General features: G+C 40.4%; 1 protein-coding gene across 3 annotated transcripts in view; it reads left to right on the top strand.

Annotated features, from left to right (window-relative positions):
• LOC117746160 (guanine nucleotide-binding protein G(olf) subunit alpha) overlaps positions 1 to 12998 on the top strand; it is a 43314-nt gene that overhangs the window by 19445 nt on the left and 10871 nt on the right. Inside the window, exon 1 of one of the 3 annotated variants that reach the window (XM_034555086.1) lies at positions 5475 to 5632. The exons of the other annotated variants lie outside the window; for them this stretch is intronic. The gene's annotated coding sequence lies outside the window, so the exon portion shown is untranslated. Of the gene's footprint in view, positions 1 to 5474; positions 5633 to 12998 lie in introns of those variants that run through there. 3 annotated transcript variants of the gene reach the window in all.

Genomic DNA, 12998 nt, shown 5'->3' with positions numbered 1-12998 from the left:
CGTGAGTTACATGGATGTACTGTCGAGGTGTTTTAAAGATGGCGTAGCATGTGGACAAATCCTCTCTGTACTCGCCTCCTGAATATCTTCTATTTCTTGAACATAAATTTGACTTTGGGTCAAGTCTTCCCCTGGTTGCCCTGCCTGAAAGCAGCTTCCATAGAAAGGAGAGAGATAGTCAGGTGATGGTTGGAGGAGTCACATGAATCTGTAAGGTGGAGCTGTTACAGTCCACGGCCTGTGTTTGTCTTTGCTGCTCTGAGTCAGTCTGTGTGCACTACGACTGCACAATATGCAAAAAAACATCTTGTGTTTATTTTAGTTAATATTCCAGTAACATGATACCACATCATATTTTGGTATCATCGACATTTAAAATCTTCTTTCTTAATGTCCTTACAACTTTTTAAATGCAGTGGTCTTCTAAATGTTGAAATCCAAAAGAATGTTCTATATTGTAACATTTGAAACCACTCAGGCTTACAACTAGCATATAGCTGTCCTATGACATGAGTATACATTAACAGAGTAGAATGACGGCACTATAAAGCATACTGTCTTTAAATGGTGGTTCATTAGTGACGTTTTGGGCGTTGAAGTGCATTTATTGGTTTTGAACTTGGTAGCTATGCTTTCTGTTTCAAGTGGCAGGCATTTGGTTTTTTTTCAATAGAAGTTATAATACATTTACTCTGATGCTTAATTGTTTATTTTGAGTCGCAATTCTCGTTCCTGTTCCCAACCTCCTCCTCTTAAATATCATTCATACTTGTATTACTTCTCTCTCCTGCCCTTCCTGCTGTCCCTCTGTCCCCGCCTCTCTGGCTGTTACGTTGCTGCTCCTGATTGGTTAAGAGCTGGTGAGCAGTTGTATGTTTGGCCAATAAATCATCATCAAGCTAACAAACTTATTTTACTGGTGTGATAGAGGAAATAAAACATTATAATAAGTTACTGCTTCATGTCGTTTAGTGTACAAATGCACAACGTTATATTTTTTTAGTTTTGATGGGGTTAATAATAATGAGGTCATGCATGGTGGCTCAGTGGTTTAGCGTTTGTCCTACTTAAATGGTAGTTCAGTTGAGTAACAGTTGTGTTTTGGTTCTCATGTGCTTTTCCTTTTCTAAAGGAGAGCGTATGTGTGATTTAGTGCAGTGAATTTACAACAAATTCACCTTGATTATATAATGAATCAGTTTCAATTCCTACCATGCTTTTTTGAGAAGGAAAAAGCAGTCTTCACATTTGAAATTAATTTTGAAATCTCACTTCGCAGTTAGTAGTAACATTACAATATGCCTCCATTGTCAGTGAGTTTGATTGATGTCTGGAATTTGTCAGACTGCGTGGCCTCTCACTTACTTCCTTTCTCAGTTTTAACCTCTGTATGAACTATGGGGACGGAAGGCATTCATAGATACTCTATGCTACAATGGCAGCAGACCTGTCTGTGTGTAAAGAGAGACACACACACACACACACACACACACACACACCTATTGTTGTTATAACCACTGAACTACATTAACTATTGTCAGCAACTACCCTAGAAGTAGTGAAACACAAGCAGACGGCTTCAACAGCCAACTGGGTTGAAAGGAAGGGAGCAGAGGTCATAACTTTGGACTTGGGCTGTATTTAAACAAACTTTGTATTGTTTGGAGAATGCCTGTTGTGTTTTTTTGTCTACTCCTCTAAGTTCGAAACTATACTGGTTTGTTTGCTAGCTCGTGTCTTCTCATTGCTAGCTCCTTTTGAGGTTAACACCAACCCAACCTGCTCTGCAAATAGTTGTCAGTCCAGGGCGCTTTCATTTTGTCTTCTACTTTTGTTCTCGCCACCTCCTCTCTTATTAAAATTGTTGTTAACTTTCACAGTCTTGTGTTGTAGTTATGTCTTGGATCACAATTGTGATAAGAGTGCTTTCAATCACTATATATATATATATATATAGAGAGAGAGATATAGCTATATGTGGTATTTATTAATAATAATAATACTTACATTTTATAGAGCGCTCTTCTAGGTACTCAAAGACGCTTGCATTAATTAAATTGAGATGATATACCTCTAGCATTTCATCCGCGTTGTCCTACACAGACCTTGCTACACTGGCAGATATTTTTCCAGCAGGCCTAACCAAGGACGGCCCATTGGACAGGCACAGGAAATAAGTATGGGCCGATGGCAAGCGCTTGTTATGCCAAAGAGCATGTCCATATCGATGCTTGTGGAATCCTGTCACCCATTGATCCGCCCTCTGCATTGCACATTTATACGTTTTAAGAGCACAGATATGTGTCTGCCAGTTGATTGATTTATGAGCTATTTTCAGCTGCGGCCGGCTGGTTCCATTGCAATGCCTTGGATGTGACAGCAAAATCAAACACTTTTTCACACGCAAATCTGAACTCCCAGGCCTCCTGCTTTTTTTCCCTGTGGTGGGTGTTTTTTTTTTGCAATCCACTAGCAAATATGACACAATCCATGACATAATTGATACACAAAGGTATTCATTACTGTAGTGGATGCTTGTTATCCAGTGTTAGATGCTGTCTGGGCTGTTATGGAGCTCTCCCTGTGTTTGTATGCTCAGTGGCTGGGAAGCCAGGGTGTAGCAGCAGGTACTGGGCCAGAGGAGAGCTACCCGGGATGGAGCTGGAGTCTGAGAGTGTAACTGAAGACATGAGGCTATGAAACGATACAGGCAAGATACAGGCAAGATTTATTCCTGCAGTGAGAATGATGCCTTGGACAGTGATGCGCTGATGCTGGGTTAGGTACAGCAGCGTGATGGCTTTGTTGATTTTTAATTCTTTTTTTTTTTGTGATTTAAAATGATGTACCTCTAAAATGTATTGAGTGGCCAACCATAGCCTCCCTTTGATAATTCTTAGTCAAAAGACCACTGGGTATATGATAGACACCATGCTTTTTGTCTACCGTACAATGCATTGTGTACATTGTATGCTTTCAGTGTCTTGCTGCATGAAGTAAGTGATGCAGATAAAAAAAGTTTAATGAGTCCTCCTGAATGAATGGAATAGCTATTGATCCACGTAGATACACTGCTATACAGCCGTATAACATTAGAGATGAAACAATTATTCAACTAATTGATTAGTCGATCAACTACTAACTACTGCTACTTATTCTATCAAGTCATTCTTTTTTTAAATGCCTAATGTCTGAGTTAGAGCTTTGAGAGGATTTTATCCTGTTCAATGTCATATGTGATGCTACACTGAAGATCTTTAGGTTTTCGATCACTAGTCAGACAAAACAAACTATTTAAAGACTTCACCTTGCCATTGAGGGTATATAAAGGATTAAATAAAAGGGGGAAAGATGGGGCCTTTTCAGGGTGAATTGGAAAATGGGTGTCATCATCACACACTTAAAACATATTTAATTAATAAATTATGTAAAACGTGTACAGTAGAGCTGCATCCAAAGCTTATCATCAATAAATCTGTTGATTGTTTTCTCAATTAGCATATCAAATCAATTAGCATATCAAATCTTTTTTCAAGGCCACATCTTTAAATACCTTTATTTTGCCTGACCAACAGGACAAAACCTAAAAGTATTATTTTACATTGAAAAACAGAATATCATCATCTCTTCACAATGGAGAAGCTGGAATTGATTTCAGAACCAGTGTTTGGAGTCAATCCTTAAAAGAGGACTGACAATAATAATTAATAATCAAAACAATTTTCAAATACTTTTCTGTTTATTTATTTATGGTTTAATCAACTAATTGTTGAAGCTCTGTAATACAGAAGGTCCATTGTCTGACACATGATAGTGTTACACAATGTTTTTTAATACATTGAACCAGTATTTCCAAAACCTTCCAAATCTTTCATCTGCTGCTCTTAAAGTTTAAAACGTTGTACATTTACATTTACAACCTAAGAAGAATGAAACTCATGTAAGCATCTAATGCATCACAAGTGTTAAACTACACAAGGATCATCATAAGTCAGGATGTTATGTGGCGCAGTTGATCCAGGATGGAGAAGTGTGGCTGGGACGGGACAGATCTCCAGGGGTCCCGGAGATGGGACTGTTGAAGACATATCCAAGGCTTGGTCTGGTTCTTTGCTGGCGCTGGATTTGGTGTTGGTGTTGGGGCTGGGGTGTAGTGCTGGTCACGGGACTCTGTCACCAGCCGGGGGGCCACTGACACAGTCATCTGGGGCAGTAAAGTGCTAAGAATGGCCGGCATTGTCAGCCAGCTCCGGCCCCTGAAGGGCCTACAGAAACAGAGGGGCTACGCTTCGCAAACAGTGGATCTCCTCAATAAGGAGCTTCTTCTGTTCACAGAAAAGCCCGAGAGAGAGATATTTATACCCAGACTGCATGTCACTGCTGCCTTTTCCTCACCAATAAGTTACTTAATTTCTTAATGTTTTAGCTGCTTTGATGTTACACAGTATAATACCAACAGATGAGGCTGATTGTAACGGGGTTCGGGCTCTTCCAACATGTCCAAACTGATCTGTGTGTTTTATATTTCAATGTAATGACTGGAATGATTAAGATTGGTTCTCGGGTTATTTTTTAACACATTTGATATTGTGTGGTTTGAGAATGAAATCTGAAGTCACAGTTTTAATTTTTGTATCTTAAATAAATAAACAGAAAGAGCTGTGTATGGAGCAGGGGAAGAAATTAGAAGATATGAGCTCATCAGAAGCTCAATGAAAGAACAAAAACAATGCAATTGTATTTGTGCTTTTAGATTAAAAATCTACAATTTTCAAACAAAAATGATGGATAATGTCGCAGCTCAGCCAACTTGCTCCAAAAAGTCAAGATAAAAATGTAAATGCATAACTAAGCAAAGTGCGAAGAAGCCAGTAAAATGTATCCAGAATCAACCCTAAAAATAGATTAACTATTAATGTTTATATCTATTTGTGTCTATTATTGTTTATATCTATTTGTGGTGTTGAGTGTTTAGTCACTTCAAGTAACCAAACCCTTAAAAAATAGCCTAAATTGTTTCAGTTCAGTTCACTTAGTCTTTTTCTATTACATTATGTTTTTTGCCTGTTAACAACTTTACTAAAGCACATTATTATAACTACACCAATCATACAAAAATGTTGATTAAAAAGAATGATAAAATGGCTTAATCCAGAATAACAAAAACCTTTGTGTCGCTTGCTAAAATCAGATGACACTTCTGTCAGCTGACTGAGGAATAATCAAAGAGGGCACTATGGAAGTGTGTGTTTGAATATATGTGTGAGTGTGTTTGTGTGCATGATTTCTGAGGAAAAGGAAGGAGTGGTTTTAAGCTTAACTGTAGAATCCAATCTACTGGAAGCTCAGTGGGACTCCATCTACACAAACCACTGTCCTTAAGGTTGTTAGAGCCCCCTGTGGGACTCTCTCACTCTCTTTCTCTCTCTCTTGCTCTCTCTCTCTCTATCTATTCAGTCCTCTCTTGAGGCAAGAAAGCTACATCAGAGAGGATGTTGCAGAACACATGTTGTTCCCTATATGAAGCATTCTCCAAAATGTGTGTATAAATCCAACAGTTAACATCAAGTTTATCAGTAGGGCCTGAGATTTAGTGTAACTTTAACTGTTAATGTCTATTTCTGTCCGTAAGGTAAGTGTTTTAAAGTACTGTGGATGTCAATTGAAGTTGTAGATGTTGGTTTTTAGAGAGCTTTCAGCCTGCCTGGGCATTTGGAAATAGTTAAGAGATAGCCTAAAGCTGCCCAGCATAGCATGCTACATGTCACAAGATTAGCTACACTGCCAGTGTGTTTTTATTTTGTTTCTAGAGACCAGAGGCTCTGTCAGCCTGTATTTAGTTTAGTGAATGAGTTGGATCACATTTGAAAGCAGGCATTACTCCATTGAAAATACAATACACGTTTTGAATTGTATTTTTACAATCTAAATCAATATCAAAATATACAAAAAACTCAAATAGCTCACCACAATTGCGTTTCCCCCCTGTTGAGTATCTCTCTTTACATATAACATTAGCAAAATAGTGTGATGTTTAGATTGTTTGTAGGTTCTTGTTAATTGTTAGTTTTGTCTCTCTGGATGTTTAATATAAACACTGCTGCAGAGAGAAATGGGAATTTATGTTCCACTTAAAGAAGGGGAATTGTATCTATAAATAGAATTTTATTTTTGGGTTAAAATTTGCGTCCATTTTAAAGGACAGACAGAGACACAGCGCGAGGCTGGTGAATGGCGGATATCTGCGAGTCTGTTGCTGTGTGCCGACTACACATACACACGTACAGTACACACACAAACGCATACCTTTCTCTCTCTTACACGCACACACACACACCCTGCTGTTGACCAGGAGTGTAAAGGCACAGACTGCTGGAGGACAGCAGTGGCGCTGCAGGTTCCCTGCTCAGAGATTGTGGAATGGTCGTCCATAGACCCCCCCTTCTCTCTCTTCCTTTTTCTCTTCCTTTTTCTTCCTCTCTCTCTCTCTCTCTCTCTCTCTCTCTCTCTCTCTCTCTCTCTCTCTCTCTCTCTCTTCGCTCCCCCCTCCCCTTCCACCCCCCTTAGAGCTTATGTAAACTAGCTGTGGAGCCAGGGCAAGCTGAGGCTATTTTTAGCAGCAGCACTGCAGAGCAGAAACTGGCGGAGGGTCACGTGTGCGCAGCCGAATCAAAGGGAGTATCCCGGCAATGCGCTGTAAACAAAGGGAAGGTCAGTAGCAGAAGGTGAGACACAAAACGCCTCTGTGTTGGTTTTGTGTGTGTGTGAGCGACTACGCACTGCCTTGCCATACCTGCTCTTCCCTTAATGCCCTGACATAAAACAAATCATTGCCAGTGTACAAATGCACTCATATGCTTTACTGCTTGCTCTGTCTCCCCCCTCTCCACGCACACATACACACACACTCACTCTCTCTCTCTCTCTCTCTCTCTCTCTCTCTCTCTCTCTCTCAGACACACACACATACACATACAGCTCAACCATTGCTGCCACTGCTAGAGACCGAGTGGAGAGAGTGGGGTTGGATTGATCAAAGCAGGGTTTGACACGCAAGGAGACATTTCGCTGTCTAATCATGACAGGGGCTCCCAGCTCCACACTCTGTTGCTGCCGAGTCGGCCTATTACAGTGAGCAGCAGCATACTCTGAGCCATGCAAAAATTCCTCAAAAACCACATGACAATGTGTATTTAGCATTGACATTAGCATGTCTTGTATCACATGGGGGCTTTCAAACCCTCAGTGCCTGTTTGGCCTGGTTTGTGTGCTGTAGCTAAGGTAGTGTAGCCTGTAGGCCTGGCTAGCAGTGAGGCTAGCCGTTAGCAGTGTCCAGCCACACCCAGGCAAACGGTCTCCCTCCACCTTAGTCAAACAAGCTTCAACTCTCACCTCCTGTGGAATGTGGTCAAAGGGGGGCACAAAGCTATTTATAGAAACCTTTTATATTTTTCTGTCACAGCGGTTTGTTTGCCAAGACAGTTCTGGCTGTTGGCTGTGTCATCAGGCCAGGCCGAAGGAGGTAGCTTGGAGGCTAACATAAGTAAACATTTGGCTCCAGCGCAAGCTGTGGTTGGGCAGTTTGAGTTGAATGATTTATTGTTGTGGGCATTCTTAACCTGAGATTCTGCGTTTTTTGTGTACTGACCAGATAGATAAGGAGCCCATCTTAAATGGTCCTGACAAAACGATATGTTATGTCAGGGGAACATCCGGTTCCTCTTGCGGTTGTAGTTCTCTGTCCTCTGAAATAATATTTATTTAGAAATGTAATTCCAGTCCACACCTATTGTTTTTTCAGCTGCTACAGGTTAAACAAATGTGTAATGTAAGTGCATGTTCCTTTGTGTTACTTGCTAATTTGTCTTGCTATGTCTGCTAAAACATTCCCAGAAACTCAAGCTAAAACAAATCGATTAGTCTATCAACAGAAAATGAATCTGCAACTATTTTGGTCACCAACAATTCATTTTATTTACTTTGGCAAAAATGTCTCATTGTCAGGATTTGATGTTTTTCTTTGTTGCATGTGATTGTAGACTAAATGGATTTGGGTTTTGGAGTGTTGGTACCAAGACTAGGGTATTTGTCAAAATGTCCTTTAAACATTTTAGAAAGTAAGTAATAGACAGATTGATTAATAAATAAATAATGGAAATGTTTTTTGTAATATACTGACTTCATTGAAGACTATCAATTGTTGACCATACCATATATAAACCGGCAGGACATACTGTACATGCATGTTGTCACAGGGTGTATTCAAATACATACCTCACTCACGAAAGCTGCTATTTGTGCATTCAGTGGAATGCAGTTAGAAACCCACACTACCTGTATCTCTAGATAAAGTTTGGTGTGCCACTTCTAGATCATTATATTCAGAAAGTAGAGATGACTCGCAACTAAATTGGAGGATTTCGGCGGGTTTGACATTATCTTTAGCACATTTTAGAGTTAGTAGTGGAGTGTAAGGATAGAGAGTGATATGTAAGTGGATTTTAATTAGTTAAATAGGGATACATTTTACTAAATGGCAAGTTAACCAAGATTACCGATGTGGGTTGTCTGACACTACTTTTCTCATCAGTTCGTTGGCAAAGTAATGACACTGAACACTCCTCGCACAAATATTCCATTAATCACCAACATATGGGGTGGATGTGTTGCTTTCTCCATGGAGGTTGTTATGAAGCTGTCACAACATCACCACATTTTGCAGTTACCACTTGGCCATAAAGAATCCTGTGTGCATTACCGTAACCGGGCCCATCTCATGGGACTCCTATTGACTGCTCCGTGACTTGTAACATCCTTATCAATCCCCACAGTCCAGCTCATTTTTAACCCTCTGTGTCTAATTTATCACCACTGACGCTACGTCATGTCACCATGTTGTGACAGACTAAACATTGCATTCCTCCCCTTTACTGAAAATGGGACTTATTTTTGGTTGTGTGCTTGAGATGGTGGTACTCTAAAATAATCTGTCTTCATAAGCCTGAATTTGCTGTGCCCTCCCACCAAATAGACACACACACCATGTAGAAAGCTAGCACAGAGCACGGTTCTGCTTTGTGTTGATGTATGGGAGAGTCTGGAAATGGAAGGATACAAGTGCGGCCTGGCTTAGGAAGAGACAGGGGGATAGAGAGAGAACGAGAGAGAGAGGAGCGGTATGGACCGACTGGGGTTGTCATGGAAACCCAGCTGCTAAAAGCAGGCAGGGTCAGTGTGGAAGAGTGTGCAGCAGGAGTGAAAGGGATGCCACCCGGAGGCCAGTTTGTGAACTACACAAATAGCACAGAGGCCTTGACAACTCGAGTTCTGGCAAAGGATCTGCATGTTTAAAACCTTTTTAGAATAAGATTTGAAAGAGCTTTTTATTATTATGGAGAAATGAATTGCTTCTGTGTGGATTCAGTTAATTTCTAATTACCACCCGGTTCAGTCAGCACGGCTCGGTTCAGGTTTATGCAATCTGCACTGATACGGTAGACTCCCCTGTCTGATATTAATGGTTATTGACTTTTGATTAGGGGAAAAGATGAAAAGCTCATTTTCAATGGGTCAACGGTTGACTTCCAAGCAGAACAACTCATTTGACATGGAGGCTGTGGTTGTTTACAGGCGAGAGAATTGAAACCTACTCAATATTGCTGATTAGTCTATTTTTATTTTGTTTTCTATTTTTGGCACAGACTAAATCAGTAGCTGACAGATAGTGTATCGATGTTGGGCCTCAATATTATTTAGAGAAACCCATCAGTCAATTTCACTGTGAGAACTGTAGCTGGGAGCTCCATTTGGTTCACAGTTCAGACCTGACAGATTCCCTGTGTTCCCACTGTCGCTAGAATTTTGGAGGCTGAGTCTATTTTAGGCCGGGGTAATGCAATGGCCCACGTAGACATTGAGCAGAGACAAAAGGGCATTACAATGTATTTCACATTTTTATACAACACCGTTCAAAACCATGACTTGATGCGGCCCTGGAAGGCGAATTGGCGGCCTTGAGATAAAGCAGGCACTTTTGTTTACACAAGATTTGGTTTGACTTTCAGGAGTGTCTCCGTTCTTGCTCCTATATTTAGGAAGTACCCACTGAGCCGTTGATGGATTTGTCTAGTTTCAGATCCATCTCCCAAACTGCACAGTGTTCCTGTTTGGATTGATGAGTTAAACCCGTGGCTCAGATCTTTCCACCAGGTGACCAAGATCCTGCACAGCTCCACCTTCACGTGGCTCTCTGTGTGCCGTAGCAGCTCAATGCGTCCCACGGCCTGTGTTGTGTGATGCGTACTGCAGCTGGGTTTGTTAGACTAGGTGTGTTTTGTGAGACAAGACAGATGAAGCATGAAGGAAAGGTTTATTCATATTAGATTACAGTTTGAAAGAATTTCAGGAATGATCAAAGCAGTGCTTATGTTTCTTTTTCTTTTAATTGATTTATTGATTGGTAGACAGTTAATCATTTATTTCTTTTTTGGAAATTCTGCAATTTTTTTAAAGCAAGAACACAGCTCCTACAACTTATCTCTCTTATATATCATTTTTGTTTATGTACAGGTTAGTATATATATATAGTTTAGTTTAGTTTTGGACTGTTGGTTGGAAATCCCCAAACAAACGATCACCTTTTCAGACATTCTACAGACCAAGTGTTAAAAATGAATCTCCCATGAATCAATAATGAAAGTACTTGTTGGTTAAAGCCGTAGATCAGTTGATTATTGAAATGGTGATCCTGTTCCTTTAAATCTGTTTAGTGTCCTGTTTAATAATGAGCAGTCATTGTTACTGTCATGGTTCTGCTTTTGTACTTCCCAGAGGTAATTGTAATATTTTCATTCAGCCTCATACTTTCCTACGCATTCTAAATGTATGTCATGGAGTTTTGTCTTTGGTCATGGTAAAAAAGGATTTTTAAATGTAGTAAATATATACGACAAAGAAAGATATGTATGTGCATTTATAAAAAACATTTAAATGAAGGTTTACCGGCTCGAAAGAGTGTGGTGGGGCTGCTGCCATGTCAAGCAGGGAGTTTTATAGCACTGCCACCAGTCAAATGGAGACTAAAGTGAAAGTCCATTATGCTGGCCTGAGCGCTGGCCTGAGCTGCTCAAAATATGGAAACTATTGATCGGATCTTCTGCACTGCTAATTAAAGATGGTCCACTATTTGTAAAAAGTCAACCTAATTATCAAATGAGCACACGAGGCTGGGAGCTGTTGGTTGGTGTGAAGGTTGCCGGTCTGTTGGAGGGGACTTTTTCCAGTCATTATTTCAGCATTGTTGTAACTTTTCACTGTCTTTTAAAAAAAATAATGTATCCACAACTGGCTCTTTTTTAAGACATGTATTGTCTTGATGCATTCAGATTGTTTTCAATATTTGAATGAAATGGTTAGTGATTAGTTCAGTTATTTTCCAGTTGGCTACTTTATTCTTGTTGTAGCTTTATTTGTATTTAAGCCTGTTTGTTTATTTGTTTGTTTTGGCTCTCCAAAAGCGACCTAATGGTATGAGAGCTGGTATCAGTGTTGTGGTTCAGGAAGAAGCCCCCATGGAGCTGGGTGACCCATGTCCCCGAGTCCCTTTTGTGAAGCGCTTTAATGCCCATGCCACTCTACTACCACCACCATCTCCCCTCTACCCCCTTTTCTGCTCAATGGGCAGCAACATGTGACCTGGACCATGTGGGGGCTGAGGCCCTTGAGGTGTGTATATTCATGCCTATGTCTGTGTTTTATGGAAAGATGAGTCCAACAACACAGAAAGACCAGGCCAAGTCAAGTGATACTGTCCTCCACAAAGACTATACATAGCAACACAGACTGGCCTGCAGGAAGAGTACAGTCTATTTTGGCTAAATACAGAGACAACCCAGCTGCACAGACAGAAAGAGAAGGACTTTAATAGTCAAGAGAGTCGTGCAGTTTTCCTTTTTTATTCAACCTGCCAATTAAGGACACACTGGCATGGACTAGTAAAAGATAAATGTGAACTTACACCGGGATTAAAGTGGTTTGATAGTTTTGAACGGACATTGTAGTGGAAAAAGCAAAGCGACCAATTCGTAACCAATAATAAACCATAATATATGTATTGTACACATACTGGAAACAAAGTGGAAATACCGGTGGCCTGTTATACCTCAAATCCACACACATCCACATCACATAACGATCCTCGATGCCAGTAGAGGATTGTTCGGGGAGGAAATTGAAGAAACCAAACCAAACCGCAGATTTAACTGGACCTGAAACCCAGCTCATCTATTTGTAGCGCGCAACCAGAACAGCCGTAGCTTCTAAAAACTGCACCCAAACCTTTTGATAAGGCATTATCTGGACGAACACTCGGTAATCAGAGTTATCCTTATCTGTTTTTTGTTTTTTTAATGGATCCAGGACCCTCGTTCTTTTTTTCCCCCTCCTGTGTACGAGGTCTATATTTGGCTCTGCAGTGCGCTACCAATAGTACTTCTGTCACGTGGCGGTCACAAAGCGCTCTGTAATTATAACCTAGCTAGGTTTCTGCAAGGAAGGCTGACTAAAAATACTCCCACATTGTTGCAGTGATGGGGCGAAAGCGGGAGCTGTTTTGGAGGTTTTGTTGATGTTTTTGTGTGTCAGTGTCTGCTCAGGGGAGACGAGTGTTTGTGATACCTCACTGTATGTTGTGTCTTTTCAAATACGATGCAGTTTTTAATGGCTTTGCTGGATGTGTTCGCCTCGGTTCCAGGAGAGCACAAAATCGAAATGTAGATATAATCAATTGTTAAATGTGCTTCTTGAATGATGCCAACGTGTGACTACTGATTTGTGCTACTATTTCAAGATGATGTGTGTGGTTTTCTTTTTCCAGAAGTTCTAGTTTCTCAGTTGTGAGAGTTTGCTTCTCTGTGTTTTTAATGTGATGATAAACTGAATTTTCAGGTTTTGTCCGACCATAATGAGCTAAATGAATGACTTCTCATAACTTGTCAATG

The sequence above is a fragment of the Cyclopterus lumpus genome, chromosome 17 (assembly GCF_009769545.1).
Source record: "Cyclopterus lumpus isolate fCycLum1 chromosome 17, fCycLum1.pri, whole genome shotgun sequence".
NCBI lineage: Eukaryota > Metazoa > Chordata > Actinopteri > Perciformes > Cyclopteridae > Cyclopterus > Cyclopterus lumpus.
This window is presented reverse-complemented; position numbering and strand designations above follow the sequence as displayed.